The 25,817-nt window shown below is 36.9% G+C and overlaps 1 protein-coding gene across 5 annotated transcripts in view; it reads right to left on the minus strand.

The window, feature by feature from the left end:
* Positions 1-25,817, minus strand: part of FRYL (FRY like transcription coactivator) — a 236,325-nt gene that overhangs the window by 195,479 nt on the left and 15,029 nt on the right. For all 5 annotated transcript variants that reach the window (XM_063107741.1, XM_063107739.1, XM_063107740.1 and 2 more), the window contains exon 2: positions 5,182-5,360. The gene's annotated coding sequence lies outside the window, so the exon portion shown is untranslated. The remainder of the gene's footprint in view (positions 1-5,181; positions 5,361-25,817) is intronic.

Raw genomic sequence — 25,817 nt, forward strand, 5'->3', positions numbered from 1 at the left:
CAATGAGATTCCATTTGGCAGCAACCCCAAAAGTTGAACAACATATTCTGTTGACAAAGTTATGTATAGACAAATAGGTACTCTCACACATTACTGATAGGAACACAAAAAAGTCCGATTCTTAGGATAAATCTGGCAATATCTAGTAAAACCGCATACTCACTTACCCTTTGACCCTGCAATTCCAATTTTAGGAATCTGTCCTAAATAACCAATGGCAAAATATGAAAAGATATATACTCATAAGGTTATTCATTGCAGTGCTATTCACATTTGCAAAAGATTAGAAACAATCCAAATCCCCATCGGTTGGAAACTGGTTAAATAAATACTATGGCACAATTACTCAATGGGATATTAAAAGGAATGAGTAATCTACTAAGCAGTGATCTCCAAAATATATCAAGTAAAAAAACAGAGGTTTACAGTATTTTACCATTTACATAAGAAAGGAAGGATATGAATATGTAGGCTTCTCATATTTTAAAAAAACAAAGAAAGTTCTTAGAATATGATTATAAGGGAAGGGAGAAAACAAAAGATAGAAGCTAGACTCATTTGAATATACCTTGTTTTGTGGATTTAATTTTGGAACTAAGAAACTTATTATACATGATTATGTAACAAAATTACATTTTAGAACAGTTACTAAATATCTAAAATAAAAGAATGTAAACATATATCCAGTTGGTGACATAACTATACAGAATAATTATTAAGACTGACTTAAATAGCATGGTATCTCTGAGAGCAGTGCCAATGATCCCCACCTCCTGGTGTTAACACCTGTATTTAATCACCTCCCCTTAGTATGGACTGGATTTACAGACTTGATTCTAGAAACAGAATACAGCAGAATGCCATTGTTCATGAGTAGCATTATTCACAATAACCAAAAGGTAGAAAAAACTCAAATATAGATGAATGGATAAGCAAAGTATGGTATATAAACACAATGGAATATTATTCAGCCTTACAAAGGAATGAAATTCAGACACATGCTACAACATGAATGACACTGAAGATATTATACTGAGTGAAATAAGCCAGTCACAAAAGGATAAATACTGTAACTGTATTTCACTTATGAGGTACCTACAGGAGTCAAATTCATGGAGATAGAAAGTAGAATGTTGGTTGTCAGGGGCTGGGGGAGTGCGGACTTAGTGTTTAATGGGTACAGTTTCAGTATGGGAAGATGAAAAAGTTCTGGAGGTGGACAATGGTGATGATTATGCAACAATGTAAGTGTACGTAATGCTAGTGAATTGAACACTTAAAAATGATTAAAATGGTGAATTTTACATTATATACATTTTATCACAATAATTTTTTTTTTAAAAAATGCAGCAGGTGTGATGGGCTGCCACTTTAAGAATTGATTACAAAAAGATCATGGCTTCCATCTTGAATGCCCTCCCCCCCTTGCTCTGAACTAACAACAGCTGCCCATGTTGTTAGCTGACCTATGGAGATGTCCAAGAATTGGCCTCTGGCCAGCAGCCAGAAAGGACCTATGACCTGCCAACAATCACATGAGTGAGCTTGAAAGCACCAAGAAGGCTCCTTTGTGCACTCTCCAATTGAGCTGGGATGAATGCAGCCCCAGAAGGCACCTTGACTGCAGCTTTATGAGAGACTCTAAGCTAGAGGCATCCAGCTGAGATGCATCTTCTAAAGAAACTAACCCACAGCAACTATAAGATAATAATGCTAAGTTTTGGGATGATTTGTTACACAGCAAAAATGACTAATACATATAATACATTCATTAAACACACCTAGGGGAATATGCCCTAAGTCCAAAAAAGAATTACAAATTCCATTCCTGAGTATATATTCGTGAGGGAAAAATGCATATGTCTACCAAAAGACATAAGAGTATGAATATTCACAGTAACTTTATTCACAGTAGCCCCCAAACTGGAAGCAACCTCAATATTCATCAGCTGAAGAATGGATAAATAGTGGTATTTCACACAATATAATACTACACAGCTATGAAAAAAATGCTTTTATATACAACATGAGTGAATATCACAGACATAATATCAAGCAAAACCAGGTAGAAACAAAACTGTTATCGGTATTACCATTCTGAGACTGTGTGTATAGAATGGGGATATGATAAATGAGTAAAATATTGAATGTTCTAACTACATTATTCCTGTTGTCATTAAGAATCAGGATTCTCAGCTGAGAGAAAGATTTGGATGTAAAAATAGATTAAGTAAAAGTTTTATAGTGCTGAAATGTAATTGGAAGTATCAGTATGAATTCATGAGGTATTCTATCTTCTAAAATTTTTCTAGTTCTTATGACTGAAAAGACCTGGAAACAATGATCAAATAATCAACAACAAGAACGCTTAGAGCCCAGACTGTAGTCTTAAAATTCCATTTCCCAAAAGAGGAATCAAGGCTCCTTGGAGAAACTGCTGATACCAGGTGTGGAGAGGAAATGTACATCATGAGCCTGGAACTCCTTTTCATACCAGATAACCAAGAAGCTATCAAAGCAGCTATTCTACTAGGTAACAAATAGTACATAAGAAGCAATTCTCTTTACAGAATATTCCAGCTAATAATTTAAAAGGGAATTACAGTATTAAAATATCACTACTTAGCAACCCATTGGCAAAACCTAAAGCAGTGAGTCCACCACCTGTTTTTGTAAATAAAAGTTTTACTGGAACACAGCCATACCCATTCATTTCCGTTTTGTCTATGGCTGCTTTCCCATTACATTGGCAGAGTTCAACAGTTGCAACAGAAGAGACCAGATGGCCCCAAAAGCCTAAAATATATACTTATTTGCCCCCTTACAGAAAAAAAATTGCCTACCCTGATTTAAAGCATTGAGCGCCAATGGCAATTATCAGCACAAAATGAGAGATGACTTAAGATGTTGTGTCTAGTTGCCAAAAGTAATCAAACCTGCATATGATCAAGTCTCTAGATCCATTTACTAATTAACAGGAGATACAAAGGACAGATGAGCATATTAAATCACCTCACAGGAATGCAATCAGGAACATCCACATCTATAGGACAATGACTAATTTGTTCAGCAAATAGATTTTAAGAACAAAAGGAGAAAGGGAGGAGAAGAGAGAGAGAGAGAGAGGGAAAAGGGAGGAACCTTAAGAAAAAAATCAACCAATTGCAGTGGGGGGGTTGGGGGTGAGGTTTTCTAGATACTGATCCAATCAGATCAACTGCTTTTAAAATGTGAGAGAACTAGAATTAACACTGATGGGTATTTGACGACATTGAAATTGTTGCAATTTTTATTTAAAGAGTGATAACTGTATTGTGGTTATATCTTTCTTTAAAAGGGTCTTAAGGATACATACTAAAATAGAAATAAGTCATGTGATGTCTAGGATTTGCTTTAAAACAATACAGGAGTGGGAGGAAAGTCAGTAGGGAATAGATAAACAATTTGGCCATGACTTGATAATTATTGAACCTGAGTGATGAATACAAAGGGATTCATTATACCAGTCTATATACTCTTGCATGTTTTTTAAATTTTCCATAATAAAAGTTTAAAGTAAGTCAAAACATTTCCTCTTCAGTCACAAGAAAAAACCTTGAAGTAAAAAAGAAGACCCTCTTTCCAAACCCTAGGAATGGAACTGTTCCAGGTGATGATGAGATCTAAGGCAGGAAGTGATAGGAAACGAGCAGTACACAGAATCTGGGAACTCCAGTCCTGGTGAGCTAGTGTTGGTTTACTAATCGGTTTCAGCTACATGACAGAGACTTCTCCCAGACTTGTTTCAGGAGGTATTTGTATTTTTTTAAAGGGTTCCAGGATAGGAACCAGTGATCTAAGATGTACCGACCTTGGAAGATTTCTAAGGTGAAAATAATGGATGCTAGACAAGTCCAGGAAGCATGAGGAAAATCACTAATAAAATACAAGAGTGAACAGAAAGGGAGCATCTGAGTCAAGTGAAGGCAAGTCCTAGAGGTCAGTAGAAGAGAGAGACAAGAATGTAGGAAGACAGGAACAAAAGAAAGACATCAACTTCAAAACAGAGGATTAATTGAAAAATGCTCTGATAGTGGGGACCTTATTCTCACACCATAATTCAACAAAAATAGACCAAAAATGTCTCTATGAGATAGGCTAGGGATCCTCAAAAAACCCAAAAATCTATCAATTTGTTCATTATGATCATAAAGTGTTAGGTGTATGAAAGCACCAAAAAAACCTGACAAATCTTTTATTCTAATCTACTCGTTTCATAGATAAGAAAACTGAGGTCCATTAAGGGTAATTAACTTGTCCTCAAGAACACTATGCAATCAATGATTAGAACCAGAGCTAAAATGTACCCCATTCTTCAATCTACCTACCTGCCTTTCACCTTCATCTAATGCCATGGCTTGCAGTTGGTGACTTACTTCTTTATTATGTTAAATGTCATTACATATTTTCATTCATAAATAACAGGCATTTGTTAAATATCAGCTGAATGATTGTCTCAAAATGAACCTACTTCAATCTTTTGTTTCAAGGGTCTCCCACTTCTGCTCAGTTTTACTCCTCTGCCCCTCAAAAAAAAAAATGTGTTTTATGTAAATCTCAGAGATGTCCAGAAATATTGTTGGCTAACTGGCATCTATGTTTCCAAAAACATTTTAGAATATGAAAAGGCACACATAGTGTCAGGCTATAAAAAGAAGAGCTGGCATTACACACCTCTCTTATGCCCATAAATGTGTACATAATTTGCAATCACCAGAAAGATGATGTTCTTGGCCCAGTGGGCTCAAAACACCTAAATAGGTAGGAAAAGATAGTAACAGAATAAACTACCTTACCCTTACAATAAGGAAATACAGAGTATATATAAAGTACATAAAGTACACACACAAAAAGTTGTTCACATATTTTTATATTTATTCTTTAGAAATATCACATATTATACTGTACCCAGAATGTAATATGTAAAGAATATTTTGAAGCCTCTGAAAACCTCACATTACTGCTACTTTTAGATGTGACTTAGAAAAAATTAGGAAAAAAAGTGCAGGTAATAACTTGTATACAAAAAGAGAAGAAGGCCTAGAATAGGGGACAGTCAATCCAAACAACAAGTGTTTTACAAATGTCTTACTCTATTATTCTTTATTTAGAAAAAAAAAAAAAAACTACATATATCCTTACCACTTAGAAATGGTTGTTGAGGCACAGAGTTTGTAGAAAAGACACCAAATTTGGAAAGGATCCATCTAGAAGAAGCTTTTTCAATCTGCAGCTTGTACTTTATAGGCACTCAAGTGGGCACACCGGTGCAAAGCAGAAGTGATTCACCAAGTATGAAACGGGACATGGAACGTTAAAGGCTGGAAAACAAAAAAAAAAGGGGGGGGGGTGGAATATGGTTGGTTATTAGAAACAGCAATGTTTAAAACAAAAGTTGTTAGAAATAGCTACGTTTAAAACAAAAGCTGTTAACATTTTATCATCTTCCATATAACATGTATTAATTATAAAATAAATTTTTATAATTGAGAATTTGGTCAAGAAGTTACTTATAAAGAAAAAAGATCTCAATTATACAGATAAAGAATCTATCTGGAAAGAGACGACAAGAAAATGAGAATTAATATTTTAAAGTTCCTAACAAATGTTTTTTTGCCACCCACAAAATCTTTCTCAAGTATATTATAAATTTCCTCACCATCTTAAAGAAAATGCTAAACATATTACCTATTTCTTGATAACACAAAAGTCATAATAGTGTTTACACAGGACTTGAGGACATATACATCATGGGACTTGGGATAATGGCCCTAGAACTACCTTTCTTTCAAACGTTACCCTAAGAAACAGGCATTCTCCACTGCTGGTGGTAGTGTCAATATCTACAAAATTAAAAATGCATTTAACCTTTGACCCAACAATCCTCCTTCTGGGACATCACCAAACAGATAAAACTGCACATTTACAAAATGGCAAATTACAGCAAGATTACTATGGGATTTTTGTGAAGCAACCCAAGAGGACTGGTAAAATCAACTATGGCACAGCCATAAAAAGGAATTCCATGCAGCCGTAAAATGAAGAAGGAAACACTGTACATTTTTAAAAAGATTACCAGAACATTTTAAGTAGGCAAGGGACAGAATAATATGCTATATTCTGTGTTTAAGAAAATAATGTGTTACGTTGTATATTTAAGAAAAAGGGGAGAGAAAGAAGTAAGAATACCTATTCTTATTTGTTTGTATTTGTAAAAAAGCACTGTAAAGATACATAAGAAACTGGTAAAAACGGCTACCTATAAAGGACAGCAAGGAAACAGGGATGGAAGTTAAGACTTCTCAATGTGTCGTTTTGACTTCTGAAACATGTAAATATTCAAACAAAATTAAATTTGAAACAAGTCCCCAAAATAAGCTTGATTCTTACTCCCTTTCATCCCTTTTTCATAAAAACATGAGTTGTTATGTGATCAGTATAACAAAGTTACTGTCCTGAAAAATCAAATGGCAAGCAACTTACTTGTCCTTCAGAAAAATCCTTTCATTTGGAATGCCGTCCCTTCATTTTTATGTATTGAAATTCTTCTAAAATCATTTTTAAACTAGAAAATCACTCATTTACTCAGAGCCTGAGGTTTCTCAACTGTTAAATGAGAATAATACCTTCAAGGTCTGTTTTATAAATATTACAAAGTGTTATAAGTATCATACATATTGTGAAGTATAAACTTAGAACAATTAGCTGGCAGACATCACTCAGCAAATGTTACTGTTGTTCATTCAACACAATACATACCCAATAAATATTTTCTAAATTGACAAAACAAAACAATAGAAAATGTCTTTTCCAGTTATTGTGTGCTCTTTGCACTATAAGCAACAGTTTACGGTGTTAACACCTCTGGAAGTTAAGATGATAAAAATTTCTGATAAAGTTTTCCTTTATGGGAATCTCACATAGATTCATAATATAAGAACAGCAATCTACTATTGCATGATTTAGCCAAGAACTGCTTGATTCACAAATATCTACCAAAAGTGCCAGGGCGGGCAAGCCTTATCAAAACAGAGTAATTTTACCTTACTTTTAAAAAAAATTGTGGTAATTTACCATCTTAACTATTTTAAGTGCACATCGAGTACATTCACATTGTTATATAACCATCAGCACCATCCATCTCCAGAACACTTTTCATACTGCAAAACTGAAACTCTGTATCCATTATACCATAACTCCCCACTTCCTCTGCAACCACCATTTTACTTTGTCTCTATGAATTTGACTCCTCTAGGTACCTTATATAAGGAGAGTGATACAGTATTTGTCTTTTTGTGGCTGACTTACTTCACTAAGCACAACTTCCTCAAGGCTCATCCATGTTATTTACTTTTTCAACAAGTACTTCAAAACCACACACGGAAATGGTTATCATACTCTATCTAGTTGAGGTATATTGTATGGCACTACACCTCAGATGTGGATGACTCAAATTACAGAAAGAAGGGGAAAAGGAAAATAACACATACTTGATAATCAGGTATGATGCCAGGTATTCTACCAGATGCATTTCACACACAGCTTATTTACATCCACAAAACTCTAAGGAGGTAGATTATCATTACTTCCAATTCATAAATGAGAAAGAAGAGGGTCAGAAGACCACTCAATATCAAGCAAGCCTCCTATGTCACCACCCTATTTCCATTTTGTTTTCATATCAGATTTTACCACTATCTGACATATGCTTGTTTTTTATTATTTATTTCTTTATTTCCTTATTTCCTGTCTCCCCATCTAGATTGCAAGCACCTAAGGCAACCGTATCCTCCAACCAGCCCAGAATCAGAGGGGTAGAGAGCTAAGCGGCAGGAATGAGGAAGTACAAAACCAGTAGTATCATAAGGGGAATGTGTCACATGTGCAAGTTATATATCAATTTTTTTTAAAGGCTGAGATCACTATACCAGCAGAAGGGTCACATTTATACAACAAAATTGTATCTATGATATGAATAGCTTAAAACCTAAACATCTTAAAATCTCTAGCTGTTCTAAGACTCTTGTTCATATGCACATCTCTTAGAAATTGGGAAGCTTTATTACTACCCAAGATGGTTTTTGTTTTGATGTTTGGAGTAGGGAGTAGGGAGTAGGGAACAAAGGAGAACAAGGGTAGAAGACAGAATTTCAACTGAGTTCAATGATTCAAAAGGCTGGTCTCCAGTGAGCCCAGATCTACTATCACGTTTGCCTTCCATGAATTCTTGTTTTTATCACATTTTAGCTGAGGATTTTTCTATTAAGCATAAATTTACAATGGGAGGGGAGATACTAGGTTGTTATACATTGTCTACTTATACCTTAAATATATCTTCACTATAATATTAAACTATATTTACAGAAATATGGATTTCCTCCTTCTGCTTCAGATTGCTAATAAATATTACACTCGTATTGCTACATTTTCTCTCTCAAAATTAGTTATAGCTGTTTACTACATTTCAAGAAATTGTTAAGAACTAAATACATGCTTCTAACTTCCTCAAACTATATTTTCCATAATTTAAATTACAGCAACTACCTCCAGAATTAGAGGAATTTGAAATGTTATGAACAGAAATCAGGCTTTTTTAAGGGCTTTCACTGAATAAGTCCCCGCTTATAACAAAAGTCTACATTTCCCATGAACTTATTGTTTTCATAAAATAATTTCTTTTGATCACAGTAAAAAAAAAATGCTAGTCATAAAAGGAGTACTGTGTTCACAAAATAATTTTATCTTCATGATGTAACAAGAAGTCAGTGGTTTCCTTTTTGTGGTAAACAATGGCCTTGGGAAACACATTCCCTGTTAAATGTCTTTTACATTTTTTATACACAATTGGTTCAACTTCCTAATAATCACCATTTACCAGAAATATGAAAGATAAAAATCTAACATGATACACAATAAGATGAATCAAGCCAAAAGGAGAAAAGCAAAAGAAAATCACAGAGCCTCCCTGAAGAGGGTGAGGTAGAAGAAACTTCCAATTCAACACCAACCATCTCCAAACTATTTTTTAAAACTGAAAATATCAGTTTCAAGGTGACAAAAATCTCACATCTTTTTTCTCCCTTCCTAAAGGATCATGACCATCAGAATACAAATATACTATAATGATCCCCACCTTAAAGGAAAAAAACAGAAAGAGCCCTCCGTTGATCATAAAACCCCCTTCAACAACTGCTATTCTCTGCTCCCTTTTGTAATAAAAGTCCTTCAGACAATTGTGTTTAGTATTTCACTCGCCTTCCTTCTTCAGATCGTTCTTTCTTCTACCCACTCTTTCTTCTATCTACCTCCACACTCCACAGGACCGCTTATCAATGGTCCTAGTGACCTCCAACCTCATGAAATCCAAAGGTCAATATTCATTCCTCCTCTTAGTTGAATCAACAGCAGCATTTCTCTACCTCCGTTTTGAAACACCTCCTCACTCGGACTGCAAAATGCCACACACTCTCCTGGTTATCTTCCTCTTCCTCATGAGCTGCTCTTCCTCCACCTCTTTCCCAGCTCTAAATGTTGGAAGTCCAGGGTCAATCCCTGACCCTCTTTTCCACTGACATTTACCCCTAAGTGACCTATCCAGTCTAGAGGCCTTAAATCCAAATTTGGGTTTTGTCAGCATATAGATGGCCTCTCTAGCCCCCTCTCTCTCTTCTGAGCACTGATCCCACAAATCCAACTATCTGCCCTGACATCTAAAGGATCACAAACTCAGCTCTTAATATACCAGAATCTTCACCTACCCCCAGCACTGCATCTCAGTAAGTAATAACAACATTCTTCCAATTGCTAAGGCCAAAACCCTGGCAGTCCCTCTGTTGGGAAAATAGAATAGTTTAATCAGGCCCCCTTGCCTGCCCATCTGGTTGGGGGTGGTGGAGCACATTCTTTGTAAGCAAATTGTGTGTGTGAATGGAGTTAGTGTGCATGCACGGTGATGCCATCTCAGCTGGTGGCTGCCTCGGGTGTCCGCTGCGTCTGCTGCACCCGCTGCGCTGTGGGGCCATGCTCTCCAACCTACGGCTTCCAAGGACATTTTTGCCGGTTACCTAGCTCATAGACCTAGCTCTCAGACCTCATAGGTCTGGGGACCCAGCCTGGCGTGTGAAGGGTTTGTGACCCAGTCTGGACAATGGGCCTGAGGGGTCTGTGAGCTCCAGACCCAGCCCTAGCTCGACAACTGGCCCAGTGTGCAGGATTATTGGCAGGTAAAAGAGTACGACATCCTCTTTCCCTCACACCCTCACACCTAATCTATCAACAAGGTCAGCCCTATTTTTGAAACACTGTATATCCTAAATCTGACCTCTTCTCTCCATTTCCACTGCTGCCACTCCAGTCAGAGCCATCATTATCTCTGGCCCAAACAATTAAAGAAGACTCTTAAATGATATTCCTGCATGTACTCATTCCCCAACTCTCCATGTAGTAACTACAGTCATCTTTTTGGAATATAAATGTATTCACTCCACCCATGTTCTAAATCCTACACTAATTTCACGTCAAATACAGGAAAAAAATCTATGATCTCTCTGACCTTTCCTTTTCTCTATTCTAGCCACACCAACTTTCCTGCAATTCCTCAAATTCAAGAAGCTTATTCCCAAATCCGGGCCTGTGCTCTTGGCAATTCCTCTGCATGGAAAGCTTTCCCCTCGAGCACAGCTTGCTTCTTCCCTTCATTCAGATCACTGCAAATGTTACCTTCCCAAGAGGCATTCCCAACCATACTACCTGAAATAACCAACACCCATTACTCTCTAGCCAACCTTAATTTTTCATCATAGAGTCTATCATCTAGTATTTGTGTAACATTTCTCGACTAAAAAGCAAGCTACCAGAGGACAGAGACTGTCCTGTTGATATTTATAATCCCCAACATTATCTCCTGGCTCATAGGAACTCAGTAAACACTTGCTGATAAAATAAATGATGCCATGATAATAAATAACAAGCACTGAGTGGAAAAAATAAAACAAAAACAATATCTAGACTTCCAAATGTTTTATTCAGTAAAATGAATAATAATAACTTCATACATTTCCATTGTACTGTCTTTAGAGGAGTTTAGAGTAGTGCAGAATGACGGAGGGAGGGAGGTAAATGTGTTGCCTTTAACACACAGTAGATAATATAACATATAAATCCAATCTATTTGCATACCTTATCTTACATCCATGTTGAGATGTAATCTAATGTCTCCAGGAAACAATGGGTTTTAAACTGTTTCCTTTCTTACCAATAAATACCTGCATCAACTTTTATCCAAACAAGCTTAAAAAGAGCAGCAATATGCAGATGATAATCTAAGAATACATATTTGACTTAGCCCTCTGTTCCAATATCCCCTGAGATGACAATCCATATAAAAAGAAAATTTAAGCATCATTAGAAATTAGAAAGGGGTATCACCCTGCACCTGAAATTTTGAGATTGCACAAAGATATTTTAAGGTAAGAACAAGGCAAAAGAAGAAACAACCTGCCCTTCTATCAGCCATTATTTACTGTGCTTAGAGTCGGCCTGCCAGGGCACTCCATTAAGGTGAGATTAAGGTCAGCCTCAGAGGAAAACGGTCCATGCTCAATCCCTCCCTCTATCAAATTCACCGGGCTTAACATGGACTTCAATCTTCAACAGACTCTGTTTATCCTTTGAGGAAAGGAAAAGAGAAAATATAATCAAATGCCAAGCTATAACAGAGCCTGTGCCATTTATCAACACTGAATAATGTGTGTATGAAAAAATGACCAGTCTTATGAAGAGAATTGTCAGATACATATGACTGGTAAAATTTTCTGAATTTCAAGGATAATGACCTTGGCAAACTTCTAAACAAAGGTGAGAAAGGCAAAACTATTTGCTTTTCTAAGTGTAGAGCTAGTGCTGGGTTTGGAGCTCACAGACCCCTCAAGCCCATTGTCCAGACTGGGTCACAAACCCTTTACATGCAGGTCTATGAGCTAGGTAACTGGAAAAAAGGTCCTTGGAACCTTGGTTGAAGAAAGAATAGTCTTTATTTCTGCACACACATGTCTAGGAACTAGGCAGTCCAAGGAGAAACTCAAAACTCAACTGCTACCGGCAAAGTCCAAAGAAAAACTGAGCAGCCGCCAGCAAAGTAAACATGCTCTATTTTTAGACATGAGCTCTCTGCTGGCCAGCAGTTCAGGGTCCCTGCTCCACACAACCCAAGAACACACCAGAATAGCAACAAAAATAAAAAGATACATTGGCGTGCATGCCACTAACTCCACCCCCCACACACACAATTTGTTTATAAAGAATGTGCTGTACCACACCCAACCAGACCCAAGGCAAGGGGGCCTGATTAAACTATTCTATTTTCCCAACACTAAGACACTTGTTCTTGGGAAGGGGCAGGTGGAGTAGTTGTCAGGCTCACCAAAACTGTGTCTATAATCAGGGTTAGAGACTTTAAAACACCATTTCTCTCAAAAAACCACAAATCAAGTAGTCAAAAAAAAAATATATATATATATATATATAGAGAGAGAGAGAGAGAGAGGATATTAACATTATCCAGTTTCCCTCTCTTTCTGGGCATAATAGAGGATTGCACTTTTCTTCTCCCTCTTGAAATTAGGCACAGTCATGTGACCTGTGTTGGCCAGTGAAATGTGAGTAGACAGGACCTATAAACTTCCAACAGAAGCATTTAATTTTCAGAGCTGGGCTCTGTACCTCTCTCATCCACTGTCTCAGCAATCAATGGGTGTTCACAGAGAGGTGCAATGCTAAGCCTTTACAGGAAAGAGAACTTGCCCTGAAAGGTATGGACTTGATGTGAATGAGAAATCTCTGGGTTTTAAGCCACTGATAATTGGGAATTGTTTTTATTGCACCATAAGCTAACCTAGCTTGACTACTTAATTAGTTATTTGAAAATTCCAGTGATCAAAATTCAGCAAATCCATAAAATCTGATGGGGGAAAGGAGTTTCAGAGAAAAACATTCAAATACTACATCAACAATGAGAAATAAATTACAGCCATGTGTTGGGAAAATAGAAGTTTGGTCAGGGCCCTCACCTCGGGTCCAGTTGAGTGTGGTTCAGTATCCTTTGTAAGCAAGTGTATGTATGTGTGGAGTTAGTGCGCATGCACTCTAATGTATCTTTTTAGCTATGTTGCTATTCTTGTGTTCTTCAGAGAGAGAAAGAGAGAGAGAGAGAAGAGTTTTAGTGAAGCAGGCAGGCAGGCATCTGCCTCGGGCGTCCGCGCAGAGTGGCCATGCTTTCCAACCTATGGCTCCAAGGACCTTTTGGCCAGTTACCTAGCTCATAGACCTGCGTGAAGGGGTTTGGTGACCCAGCCTGGCATGTGTGGGGTCTAGTGACCCAGCCTGGCATATGAAGGGTTTGTGACCCAGTCTGTGAATGGGTTTGAGGGGTCTGTGAGCTCCAGACATAGCCCTGGCACCACACCATGGAAATAGAGGTTTTTAATAAAATCTGTCTTCAAATCAATAATTTCATCTTAATTTAAAATTTTTAAGAATAGTAGGCTACCTCTGCAATGAGGTTCCAGAAACTCATAATATTGGCTGCCTCCCGAAAAGGAAACTGTATAGCAACAGAAAAAGTGGAAAGAAGAGAAGAGAAGAGGTTTCTGGTCTGACATGAAAGAAACTTGGAAGGCGCAACTCATAATAAGAAGTAAAAAGCTGAAGAAATTGAAAAAAAATCAACTCTTCTTAGATCCTTAAGAGAAGTACGGTCACAGAGTAAACCATTGCCCCCAAAATTGGAGAGAAAGACAGGAGACTAAAGAGAATCACAATTTACCAGAGCAGAAACCTCTGTGGAAACCAGCACCGGAGAAGGAAAACCTCATCTGTAATTGACAAATTCCTGGAGGCTCAGTGTGGAAAAATCTGAGAGTTAAAAACTCCAAGGAGACCATTCTGAAGAGAGCCCCCACACCTTGGTGACTTTTACCTCCAGAAGCTATAGACCTGGTTCTCACAGTAAATATCAGAGAAAAATCCCCTCCCTTCCAGCAGGGAGAGGGGTAAAAAGAATCATTTTGAAATACACCAAAGCATTCAGTTCTTCTTAACAAGACTTGCCCTCAGGAGAAACTATTTAACCTAACCTGCTGAGCCTAACCTGCTGGAGTTTTTAACACAGCTAACTGGAGACAAGGAAATATACAGTTCTAGCCAACTCTAGCTTTCTACGTGGGAGAAGGGAAATATCCAACTCCAGCCTGTGCTAGCCATCTTGTCCCACCTAAGGAGAGTGGGGGACTGAGAAGCAATTATGAAGTTCAAGCCCAGACGCACAGGCTCACTAAAAGACTAACATACCTAATCACAGGACTCTAGAACACTTCCCCTTCCCCCATACCTCACCACATCACTAAAGAACTATTTACAGTAGTTTCTTTTGCCCAGTACATTATGTCCATCTATCAAGAAAAAAATCACAAGACATACTAAAAGGCAAAAATGACAGCTTGAAAAGAGAACAAGCATCAGAACCAGACTCAAATATGGCAGGGATGTTGCAATTATAAAACCAGGTATTGAAAACAACTATGATTAATATTCTAAGGGTTCTAATGGATAAAGTAGACCAGATACAGCTGAGGAAAGAATCTCTAAGCTTGAAGATATCTCAATAGAAACCCCCAAAACTGAAAAGCAAAGAGAAAAAAGACTAAAAAACAAAATAAAACAAAACAGAATACCCAAGAATTGTGGGACAACTACAAAAAGTGTATTGTAGCATGTGTGAAATGAGAATACCAAAAGGAAAGGAGAGAAACAGAAGAAATATTTGAAACAATGACTGAAAATTTTCCCCAAATTAATATACCAAACTATAGCTCTAAGAAGCTAATAGAACACCAAGCAGAATGCAAAACAAAACAGAAAAACAACTGTACCTGGGCATATCAAATCATATTCATCTGCAGAAAATCAAAAATAAAGAAAAAATCCTGAAAGAAACCAGAAGATAAAAACACCTATCTATAAAGGAACAAAGTTAATTACATCCAACTTCTCAGAAACTATGCAAACAAGAAGAGTGTAGAGTGGAATATTTAAAGTATTGAGAGAAAAGAAAAACCCTACCAACCAAAAATTCTGTACCCTGTGAAATTATCCTTCAAAAGTGAAGAAATAAAGATTTTCCCAAACAAAAATAAATAAATAAATAAGAGAATTTGTTGCAGTGGAGCTGTCTTGAAACAACTGTTAAAAGAAGTTCTTTAGAGAGAAGGAAAATTATACAGTTCAGAAACTTGGATCTACATAAAGAAAGGAAGAACATTAGAGAAAGAATAAGTGAAGGTAAAGTAAAAACTTTTCCTTTCCTTATTCTTAATTGAACTAACAGGCAATGGTTTGTTCAAAATAATAATGACACCAACGTATTCAACTATGTATACTTACATGTGTGTATATATGTGTGTGTGTGTATACATATATATAGAGAGAGAGAGGCTCATGTGCCACATGTAACATTTCAGTCAACAACAGACCACATATATGACAGTGGCTCCATAAGGTTATAATGGAGCTGAAGGATTCCTTTTCTATGCTTAGATACACAAACACTATTTTGTTACAAGTGCCTACCTACAGTATTCAGTACATGCTTTACAGGTTTGTAGCCTAGGAACAATAGGAGCTATATACAATATAGCGTAGGTGTGCAGTAGGTTATTCCACAGGTTATTCCATCTAGGTTAGCATAAGCACACACTATGAGGTTCACACAATGACAAAATCATCTGACAACACATTTCTCAATAAGCTACACATGACTTGCACATGTTTTATGTATTCTAATGTAGCAATGAAATGAAGAACAGCAATGACATGAAGGATGGAGGGGAGGAACTCTCAATAAACTAGGAATACAGGGGAACTTCCTTAACTTGACAAGGAATATCTACAAAAAACTTTCAGCTAACATTATACCCAATCGTGAGAAACTAGAAGCTCTCCCACTTAGAGCAGAAATAAGGCAAGGATGTCCCCTCTCACCACTCCTTTTTAACAACATTCTAGAAGTCAGAACAAAAAATGCGGTAAAACAAAAAAAAAAAAAAAAAGGAAAGAAAAGGTATACAGATTGAGGAGGAAGAAAACACTTTGTTCACAGATGATGTGATCATCTATGTAGGAAATCCAAAGGAATTTAAAAAAAAAACAAAAAACCAAAAAACCTCCTGGAACTAATTAGCAACTATAGCAAGGTTGCAGGATATAATGTTAATATACAAAAATCAATTGCTTTCCAATACACAAGCAATGAACAAATGGAATATGAGATTAATGACACAATACCATTTATATTAGCACCCCCATAAATGAAATACTTAGGTATAAATCTAACAATATATGTACAAGATCTATATGAGGAAAACAACCAAACTCTGACGAAAGCAATCAAAGAAGAACTAAATAAATAGAGAGATAGTCCATGTTGATGGATTGGAAGACTCAATATTATCAGTTCTTCCCAACTTCATCTAGATTTAATGCAATCCCAATCAAAATCCCCTTAAGTTATTTTGTGAATATTGACAAATCTAAAGTTTATATGGAAAGACAAAAGACCCAGAATAGCCAATACAACATTAAAGGGGAAGAACAAATTTAGAGGACTGACACTATCCAACACAACACTTACTATAAAGCTACAGTAATCAACACAGTGTGATACCGGTGAAAGAAAAGACAAACACATCAGTGAAACAAAACAAAGCCCAGAAATGAACTCCTATAAATACAGTCAACTCATCTTTGATAAAAGGGCAAAGGCAATACAATTGAGAAAAGACAGTACTTTCAACAAACGGTACTTAAACAACTGAACATCCACATGAAAAAAAAAAAATGAATCTAGACACAGACCTTACATCTTCCACAAAAATTAACTCAAAATGGATCACAGACATAAATATAAAACACAAAACTTCGAAAAAATACTCCTGGAAAATAACACAGGAGAACATCTAGATGACCTTAGATTTGGCAATGACTTTTTAGATATAACACCAAAGGCAGGATCCATGAAAGAAGAACTAATAAGCGGGACTTCATTAAAATTAAATTTTTCTGTTCTGCAAAAGGCACTATTGATAGACTGAAGACAAATCACAGGCTGAGAGAAAATATTTGCAAAACACATATCTAACAAAGGACTGGTATCCAAAACACATAAAGAACTCTTAAAACTCAGTAATAAGAAAACAACCAACCTGATTTTAAAGATCTGAACAGACACATCACCAAAGACACACAGATGGCAAATACACTTATAAAGAGATGTTCCACATCATATGGTTTCAGGGAATTACAAACTAATACAACAATGAGATACTACTACATACATATTAGAGTAGCCAAAATCCAGAATAATGATAACACCAAATGGGGGTGGGGATACAGAGCAACAGGAACTCTCATTCAGTGCTGATGGGAATGAAAAATGGTACAGCCACTTTGGAATTCAGTTTGGTGGTTTCTTACAAAACTAAACATATTCTTACCAAATTTACCCAGCAATTGCATTCCTTGGTATTTACCCAAAGGAGCTGAAAACTTATGTCCGCACAAAGACTATGCATGGAAATTTATAGCAGTACTATTCACAACTGCCAAAACTTGGAAGCAAACAAGATGTCATTCAGTAGGTGAATAGATAAAAAAGCTGTAATACATCCAAACAATGAAATATTAGTCAGAACTAAAAAGAAAAGAGCTATCAAGCCCTGAAAAGACCCAGAGGAACCTTAAGTGCACAAGTGAAAGAAGCCAGCCTGAAAAGACTACCTGACTGTATGATTCCAACTCTATTATATTCTAGAAAAGGCAAAACTATGAAGACAATAAACAGATTAGTGGTTGCCAGCCCCAAGGGAGGGAGGGATGAATAGGCAGAACACAAAGGATTTTTTCCGGCAGTGAAATTACTTTATATGATACAATAATGGTGGATACATGTCATTACACATATGTTAAAACCTACAGAATGTGTAACACAAAGAGTGAACCCTAATGTAAACTATGGACTTCGGTTAACCATAATGTATCAATATTGTTTCATCAATGGTAACAAATATACTGCACTAATAATAGGGGAAACTCGGAGATGGGGAGGATCCAGGAACTTTCTGTACTTTCTGTTCAATTTTTCTGAAACCTGAAATTCCTCTAAAAACTAAAGTCTATTAATTTAAAAAAGAAAAAAGAAAGAAAAGGATAGCAAGCCTATTCTATCCCTGTCAGCCAGAACCAGAATTGCCTGGGAAGAGTCAAAATAAACAACACATGCTGTTGGTTCAGTTTGTCTGGAGAACCCTAATACAACTGGGTTAGCGTCTAAAAGAATTTCTGCAACTAATAAGTCGATAAATGTATTTACTAAGAATGTTAAGAAAGCTTGTAAACAAATCTGTAGAATGAGAATGTAAATTAGTGGGGAGAAGGAGTGACTGCTAATGGGCAAGGGATTTCTTTCATTAAATAGCAGTGATAGTTACACACAATGAAAATACTGAAATCCACTGGACTGTACACTTAGAAGGTGAATTTTATGGTATGTGAATTATTTCTCAAAGCCATTATATATTTTAGGAAGAGGGAAGGGAGGAAGACAGTGTGAAACTAGGAAGTATCATAAATGACAGGGGAAAAAATGTCAAGCATTTCAAAAATTAATATTTACTCATTCAAAGTCACTTGAGTTAAACAGGAAGCCTCAAAGAATCCTGGAGAATGGAACAGCAGAAAAAGCCAATAAATTAGGTACATACCGCCTGATTTTTTAAAAATCAAAGGCAGCAAAACAGCTAAACAAAAGCTGTGACATATAAATGCATTCAAGAAAAATGTCTTACTTAACAGTAACATGTGAAATCAAACTAGATGAGTAAAATCTCTCACTTGGGATAACTTTAACTGTTTTAAAAATCCTTCCTATACTTAGTCTAATCACAGGGATCATTTCAAACAATGCAAGTTTCCACCATATTTCCTATATTTGCATGGTTTGCAAAAGATTAAAATATAAGTTTATTATGAAATCCTCAATATCTCCCACTTGTTACACAGTATAAAATTAGAAGATATGCACTTAATATAAGAATATATTTTTTAGAAAGAATAAATTACAAATAGCACTTCTATATACATAGAAAAAAAGCAAAGAGTAACAGAAGGCATGATAAGTTGTAAGTACAGTGAGAAATTCAGTGTGGCTAGAGAAAAATGTGCATTTGTGGGGAGTGGCAAGAAATAAGGTCAAAAAGCTAGGCTGGAATGAAATCAAAAAAGAAATAGGAATACACATATTAAGGAATTTGGATAGATATTCCAAGAGGGCTTTTAATCAGGGGAACAAGATCATCAGAATTGAGTTTTAGAAAGATATACTAAAGTGGCAGATACTAAAGGAAAGACCTTAAGAGAGGACAGTAATTGTCTAGGTGAGAAATCATAAGGCCTGTTCTAAGGCATTGACTATGAGACTGAAAAGGAAGGAAAACAGATTGAAGATATTTAGGAGATGATTGATTAAAAGTCATCTGGTACAAAGTAGGTACTCAGTGTTTTGGAGTAGGTAAAATACATATGGTGGTTAAAGAGAGAGATGAGTCAAGGATTTCTACAAGTCTTTAACCATGTACAATGTCAAAAAGAAAATTTGGAACTACTGACAAGATGTAGTAAGTTCACTAAAAATTGCTGAGGAATGTTTCAGGTAAATCAAGTACACCTGTATATGAATAGCAAAGGCACATGCATTAGTATTTCCTCCACAACAGGCCACCATAATTAGGGGTTGGCCCCACCCTCTTCTCTAACAAAGGACCTGGATTTCTCTAGTACTGACTGGTCTAATTTTCACAGCTGAAGGGCCGGGCAATGGTTGTAAAACAGGTCCTACCCAGAGCAGGATTTATGTCCCCTTCCCTTAACCTAGGTAGTTTTTGTGACTTCCTGCACAAACAGAAAAGGCCATACAGCTACTGCCAGTCTCTCCTGAGACACTGCTCTGAAGACTGGTGGCCACCCACGATTGAGGCCATCATGTGGAGAGACCCCACGAAGAGAACACTTAAAGAGAGGAGTCCTCACTCTTTCATTTTTCCCATGCCATGTGCCAGACATGTGAGTGAAGACCCCAGGCCAAGCCACTGTCTGACTGTAACTTCAAGAGAGGACCCACGTGAGAAATGCCTGGCTGTGTCTAGGCAAACACCATGTTTGTAAGAATAAATGATTGTTTTTGTTGAAAACCACTGTTTTAGGGTGGCTTTCCATACAGCAATATTGATATCAAGGACAGGCCAACTACTGGAAAAAAAGCAGAATCTTTCCCTGATTCTACAGTGGGGTGGGAGATTGAAAAGAGGAGATCAGTTAATGAGAAAGAAAGAGGAGAGAGACTGATTTCCCCCACACAAACAGATTTCCCCAGAAAAAAATTTCAGGGAGAGTTAGGTAATAATATTATTGCATTAGTAATTCATATGTGAGGGATTTGAAAACAAACTAAAACCCCATAAGACAGTATTTGTTGGAGATAATTTTAAAGTGGGTGATTAAAAAAAACAACTAATTTCTCAAAGCCACTTCCCAAGAAATGAAAAAAACCTTCTAGATGACCCTCACTCTTGAAATATTTTTCTGTATGATTTGTAATAATTAATATGCTAACAAAAAATAAATTAAAAAAAACATATATATTTTTCTCACTTAAAGCAAAAATTTGTATTGCTATAAACAGGATGTCAGATGTAAGGAAGGCATCATGACAGAATATTGCTTTAAAACTTATTTTATTCAAATTTGTTAATATTTTGTTCAGATTAATAACAAGATATGGATTCATAACCTTTTTCTTGATGCATTCTCATTGTGGACTTTACCAAAGATCATCTCATTAACTTGAAGAAAAAAAAATTCAATTCATAAAATCCTTGAAGAATTCTGATAGTTTTTTGATAAGAAACCCTGCCTCATCCGGCTCTAATTGCAACTGTTTCCACATACCTTTACCAATCACGTTTTCAGCTTTGGTTGCCATTAGAAAAAAAAAAGGGTGAAACTGTTTGGAAATAAAAATAACATATGTGTTGCTACATCAAAGACAATGTCAACTTAAACCAGTCTTCCCATTAAAATTTATTTATAAATTCCATGATTAAAAAGGAAATAAAAGTACCTATTTTAAGGGGGCTTCACGAAGACTATATATTTTAAAACACTTAGCACATAGGAAGCCCTCTGTAGGGGTGTGCTCACTTATTTAAAAATATTAAGCATCAAACTGTACTCTGACATCCATTTCCTCTCCTTTAAGAACAGAACTCCCAAGTTTTAGCTACCGATGTAGCTACCCACCTGAAAATTACATTTCCAAGCTTTGCTTGTAATTGGTTGTAGCCAAGGGAATGTAAGAAGTGAGGTTGGCCATTCTGGGAAGGAGTGCCTGTGAGCCCCCCAGTCTGGATCTCTTCCTTCCTTCCTCCTGACTGAACATGAGAAATGCCCAGACACGGAAGACACAGGTTGACTACATCAAAGCCATCCCACCAGCCCTGGCCCACTCACCTCTACACAGCTACATACAGAAAGTAGATGCTTATCTTGTTTAAGCCACATACATATGTAAAAAATAATAAGCAACACCTATGTGTCAGGCACTGTCATAGACAGTTGAGATATATCAATGAACAGAAAGTTGAAGAGTCCTGCACTTATGTAACTAACATGCAAACAGTGGGAGACAATAAACAATAGTTATAATAAGTAAACTATGGAGAATGACAGGTGAGAGAAGCTCTGAAAAGGAAAAATAAAAAAGAATTATGAAGTGGCAAGTACAGGAGGTGGGAGGGGTTGTAATTTTTAATAGTCAGAATTTTTTTTTTTTTAAGGTGACATTTGAGCAAAGATTTGAAGAAAGAGGTAGCCAGCTGGATTTCAGAGTAAGAGTGTTCCAGCCACGGGGAAGAACCAACGAAGGCCATAAGTGGGAACATACCCGACACATCAGGACAACAGGACGATTAGAGCAGATAAACAAGGAAATGGTAGGAAAAAAAGAGAGGTAATGAGGGACCAGCTCAGGTAGGGCCTATAGACAATGGAACTCTGAGTGAAGTGGGGGGGCCCTGCAGGGTCTGCAGAAGGGTAATACGATACATTAACATTTTTAAAAGTCTGGACTGCACTGAAAACTAAGTAAAGGATAGAGAAGCACAAAAGCAGGGAGACCTCTAGCTTGCAAGCTATTTGTGACTGAAGTGTTAGCAAAACTCTTGCCTTTCAGCATGAGAAATTGCTCTTGGATTCAGTTTACTTAGCTCTGTTAGCTCTGTTCCCCTGGAAACCATACAGGCAAAATGTCAGCTGTGTTACTAGGAAACATTGCTTATGATAAAAACGACCCATTGGAAAACTGCAAAGGGACTGGGAGCAACTATAAATACCTGGTGAGTGGCCATAACTTTGGGCTTCTGTCAATGTGACGATTCCTATATTTGGGCATGTACCTTGTAGGGATCTTAGAAGCTACACTCATGTGTTGTTACAAGAGATAATGGCTCTTGTGGAACACATTACTCCTAAGCTACATTAGCTATATACCTACCAATGTGAGCCTCATTACTCACACCTGAACTTCACCTGGAAGTGGGGAGAGGCACAGAGAATAGTTCTGACTGTTCTCCTTGTGGACTGCTTTTTGTATTTCTGTATGGACTGCTACAGAGACCCCCATTAAAGAGAACACCTGGTGCCTCCCTTCTGGTAAGCTGTGTTTCCTGTCCCATACCCTCCCTAGTGAATTTGATGTCAGACGTTGCCTATGGAAATCCATCAGTCTGTCTAGTTTAGCTCTAAGAAAACTCCCCGGGTGGGCACTGCTGTACTGCAGTAAACCAGACAAGCAATGGTAGTGGCTTGGACCAGGATGGTTGCAGTGGAAACAGTAAGAATAAGATAGTAAATATAATTTAAAGAAGGAGCCTATAAGATCTTCTAATGAATTGAATGTGGGATATGAGAGAAAGAGAAAAGTTAGGGATAACTTCAAGATTCTTGGCCCAAGCAACTAGAAAGATGAAACATAAAACAGTGGGGAGGGGGAGCTGGAGATCAGGAATTCGATTTTTGACAACTTAATTTTGAGTTGAGGGTCATTCATTATTTCACTTTGTCCTCTATGGCCCAAGATGGCTCCAGCAGCTCCAAGTATCATGAACTCCCATGACAACATCCAAAAGAATGTACCTTCATAAATTCAAGGAAACCAGACTCCCACCAGACTTCTCTTATGTCACACCATGCCTAAGCCAATCTCCAGCAAGGAGAATGGAACTATTACAATTAACTTTAGGCTGAGCAACATTCACAATCACCCTTTGGGCTGAGAAGGAACTCATGAAGCACATGAGCACTAAATACCTGAACAAAACCAGCGTTATTAACAAGGAAAGAGGGGAATGATTAATAGGTGCAGCATCTGTCAAAGATGCCAAGGGTACCAGATGGACCACACACATAGATGTTAAAATTACCCAGAATAGGGGCTGGCCTGTTCAGTTGGTTAGAGCATGATGTTATAGCACCAAGGTCAAGGGTTCAGATCCCTCTACCAGCCAGCCACCAAAAAAAAAAAAAAAAAAAATCACACAGAATAAAAGAAGATCCGTAATAAAGTAGAAGTACAAAAACAAAAAAACAGGGAGCCAAACAATAAATGAATGAGAAGAAATGACCTACCCTCTATTCTATGAAAAAAATGGTAACAAAACATATTCAGTGAAATTTCACAATAACCAAGAAAAGACTTTAAATGATTTGAGAGGTAAAAAACAAGAATCAAGAATTTGACTAAAATTAGAAACTCTGAATTATAGTACAGCAGTGTCTCAAAAAATTTCCAAAATGAAATAATTTTAACCTTGACTTTTATATTCAGATGGTCAATCAAGCAAGAAGGCAGAATAAAGACATTTTCAGACACCTAACAATATAACTTGAGGGTATCCTTTAGCAAAACAAGGATGAAAACCAATAAAGATACACAATAATCAATGGAAAATAATCCAGGAGTGAAACGAAAAAGAAGTCCCAGGACGGAAGCTGTGAAGCAGGAATAGACAATAATTCATCCTATTAAAATAAAAAATTAGTGAAGTCAGTGAAAGAAAGAAATGGATACTGTTCAAAAGACAATAATTTAAGAAGCTGGCTTAATGACAGTAATGCATGTTTCTTTTCTCAATTAAAAAAAAAAATATGCAACAGGAAACTCCAGCAGAATGTTGCTGGTTGTCTATCCACAGCCTTGCTAAAGGAACTTAATTTTTTTTTTTTCCATTTTCTTAGGTATTAAGTAAGAAGCACATGATTAGGGAAGGTGGGCTCCTCCCCAGAACCAGGGGATGAATCACTACAGGTCTAAATTAACCCTGGAAATTGAATTCTCCTTTGCCAGTAATTGGTTGGCAAGCAACTTGGTTCAGACCAATGAGACATACAGGAAAGTCATCTGAGGAGCTTCTTGACTTTCCTCAATGATAAAAAGAGATCTGATGAGGATTTGCTATAAAGGATGTTACTGGGCAACTGGTGAATTTGGACATCAACTGCATATTGGATAAAACTACCGTATTGTGGCAGACATGGAGATATACCGCTCACATCCAAAAGACTCACTGCCAGGTAGGAGGAGTACAGTTAACTGAAAGCCTCTAGCTGTTAGCTTCGTCAAAGATGGCTCTAGTTTTCAAGAGAGAGTCACACTATTCTCTAGACAGCCCCCAACCCATAACTGAGAAAGTCAGCGGTACAAGCCAAGCAATTTCTGGCCCACATGGAACTCCTCTAATGGACCACCATGACTCCAGATCTGTCCCTGGTGCTTACAGACTGAGTGTAACCACAATCTGACAGCCTCGCCTGTCCAATACTGCTTCCCCTTTTATTTTTGTGCAATTGTAATTCTGTCTCAGCATATGCTTCCCAGAAAACGTAACCTGCGACAATTAGCATTCTTAAATTTCCTGAATTTAATCATTGTTCCCTGATCACGAGAAAGTCCTTTCCTTCAGTGATATGTGGTGAAGCGTAAGAGTACAGAGTCACATCTGCAACTTTCTGTTAAAAGATTCACCAAAATAAAAACAACTCCAGATCTACATCTAGATATATAAACAAAGATAAAGAAAAAAGCAAATATAGCAAAATAACTGACAAATCTAGGTGAAATTTAGACAAGAGTTAACATTACTATTCTCATGACGTTTTTTGTAAGTTTTAAGGTTTTTCAAAAACATGTTTAAAAAGGATGATGATCCAGAAGCAGCAGCACTCACCTTATTCCCTTCCTCCTGCCTTTTAGTAAGTGAGAAAAAAGATGCTTGGAGCTACAGCAGCCACTTGCAGTAAGAGGAAGATCAGGAAAATCAGATGTCACCTATAGTTGGATATTCTGTTAAATGAAGCCAAAAACAACCAAACTGACGCACAGGGTGGGGTGAACTATTCAAGGAAGTCAACAGTTCAAATTTTTTAAAAAATGACATGATTTTGGCAATTGGTGGATTGCAGGAAAAGAGAATCCATTTGACTTTGATACTAGGAATATCTTCCTTGTATTGGTATGGGGTCATAACACTGGACGAGCAGAGAAGGAAATGTAACCATAACTCACTATTCAGCTCTACAATGAATATCTGCCTGATAACTAAAAGACTTAGGATCAA

This window comes from Cynocephalus volans, chromosome 9 (assembly GCF_027409185.1).
Source record: "Cynocephalus volans isolate mCynVol1 chromosome 9, mCynVol1.pri, whole genome shotgun sequence".
NCBI classification, from domain to species: Eukaryota; Metazoa; Chordata; class Mammalia; order Dermoptera; family Cynocephalidae; genus Cynocephalus; species Cynocephalus volans.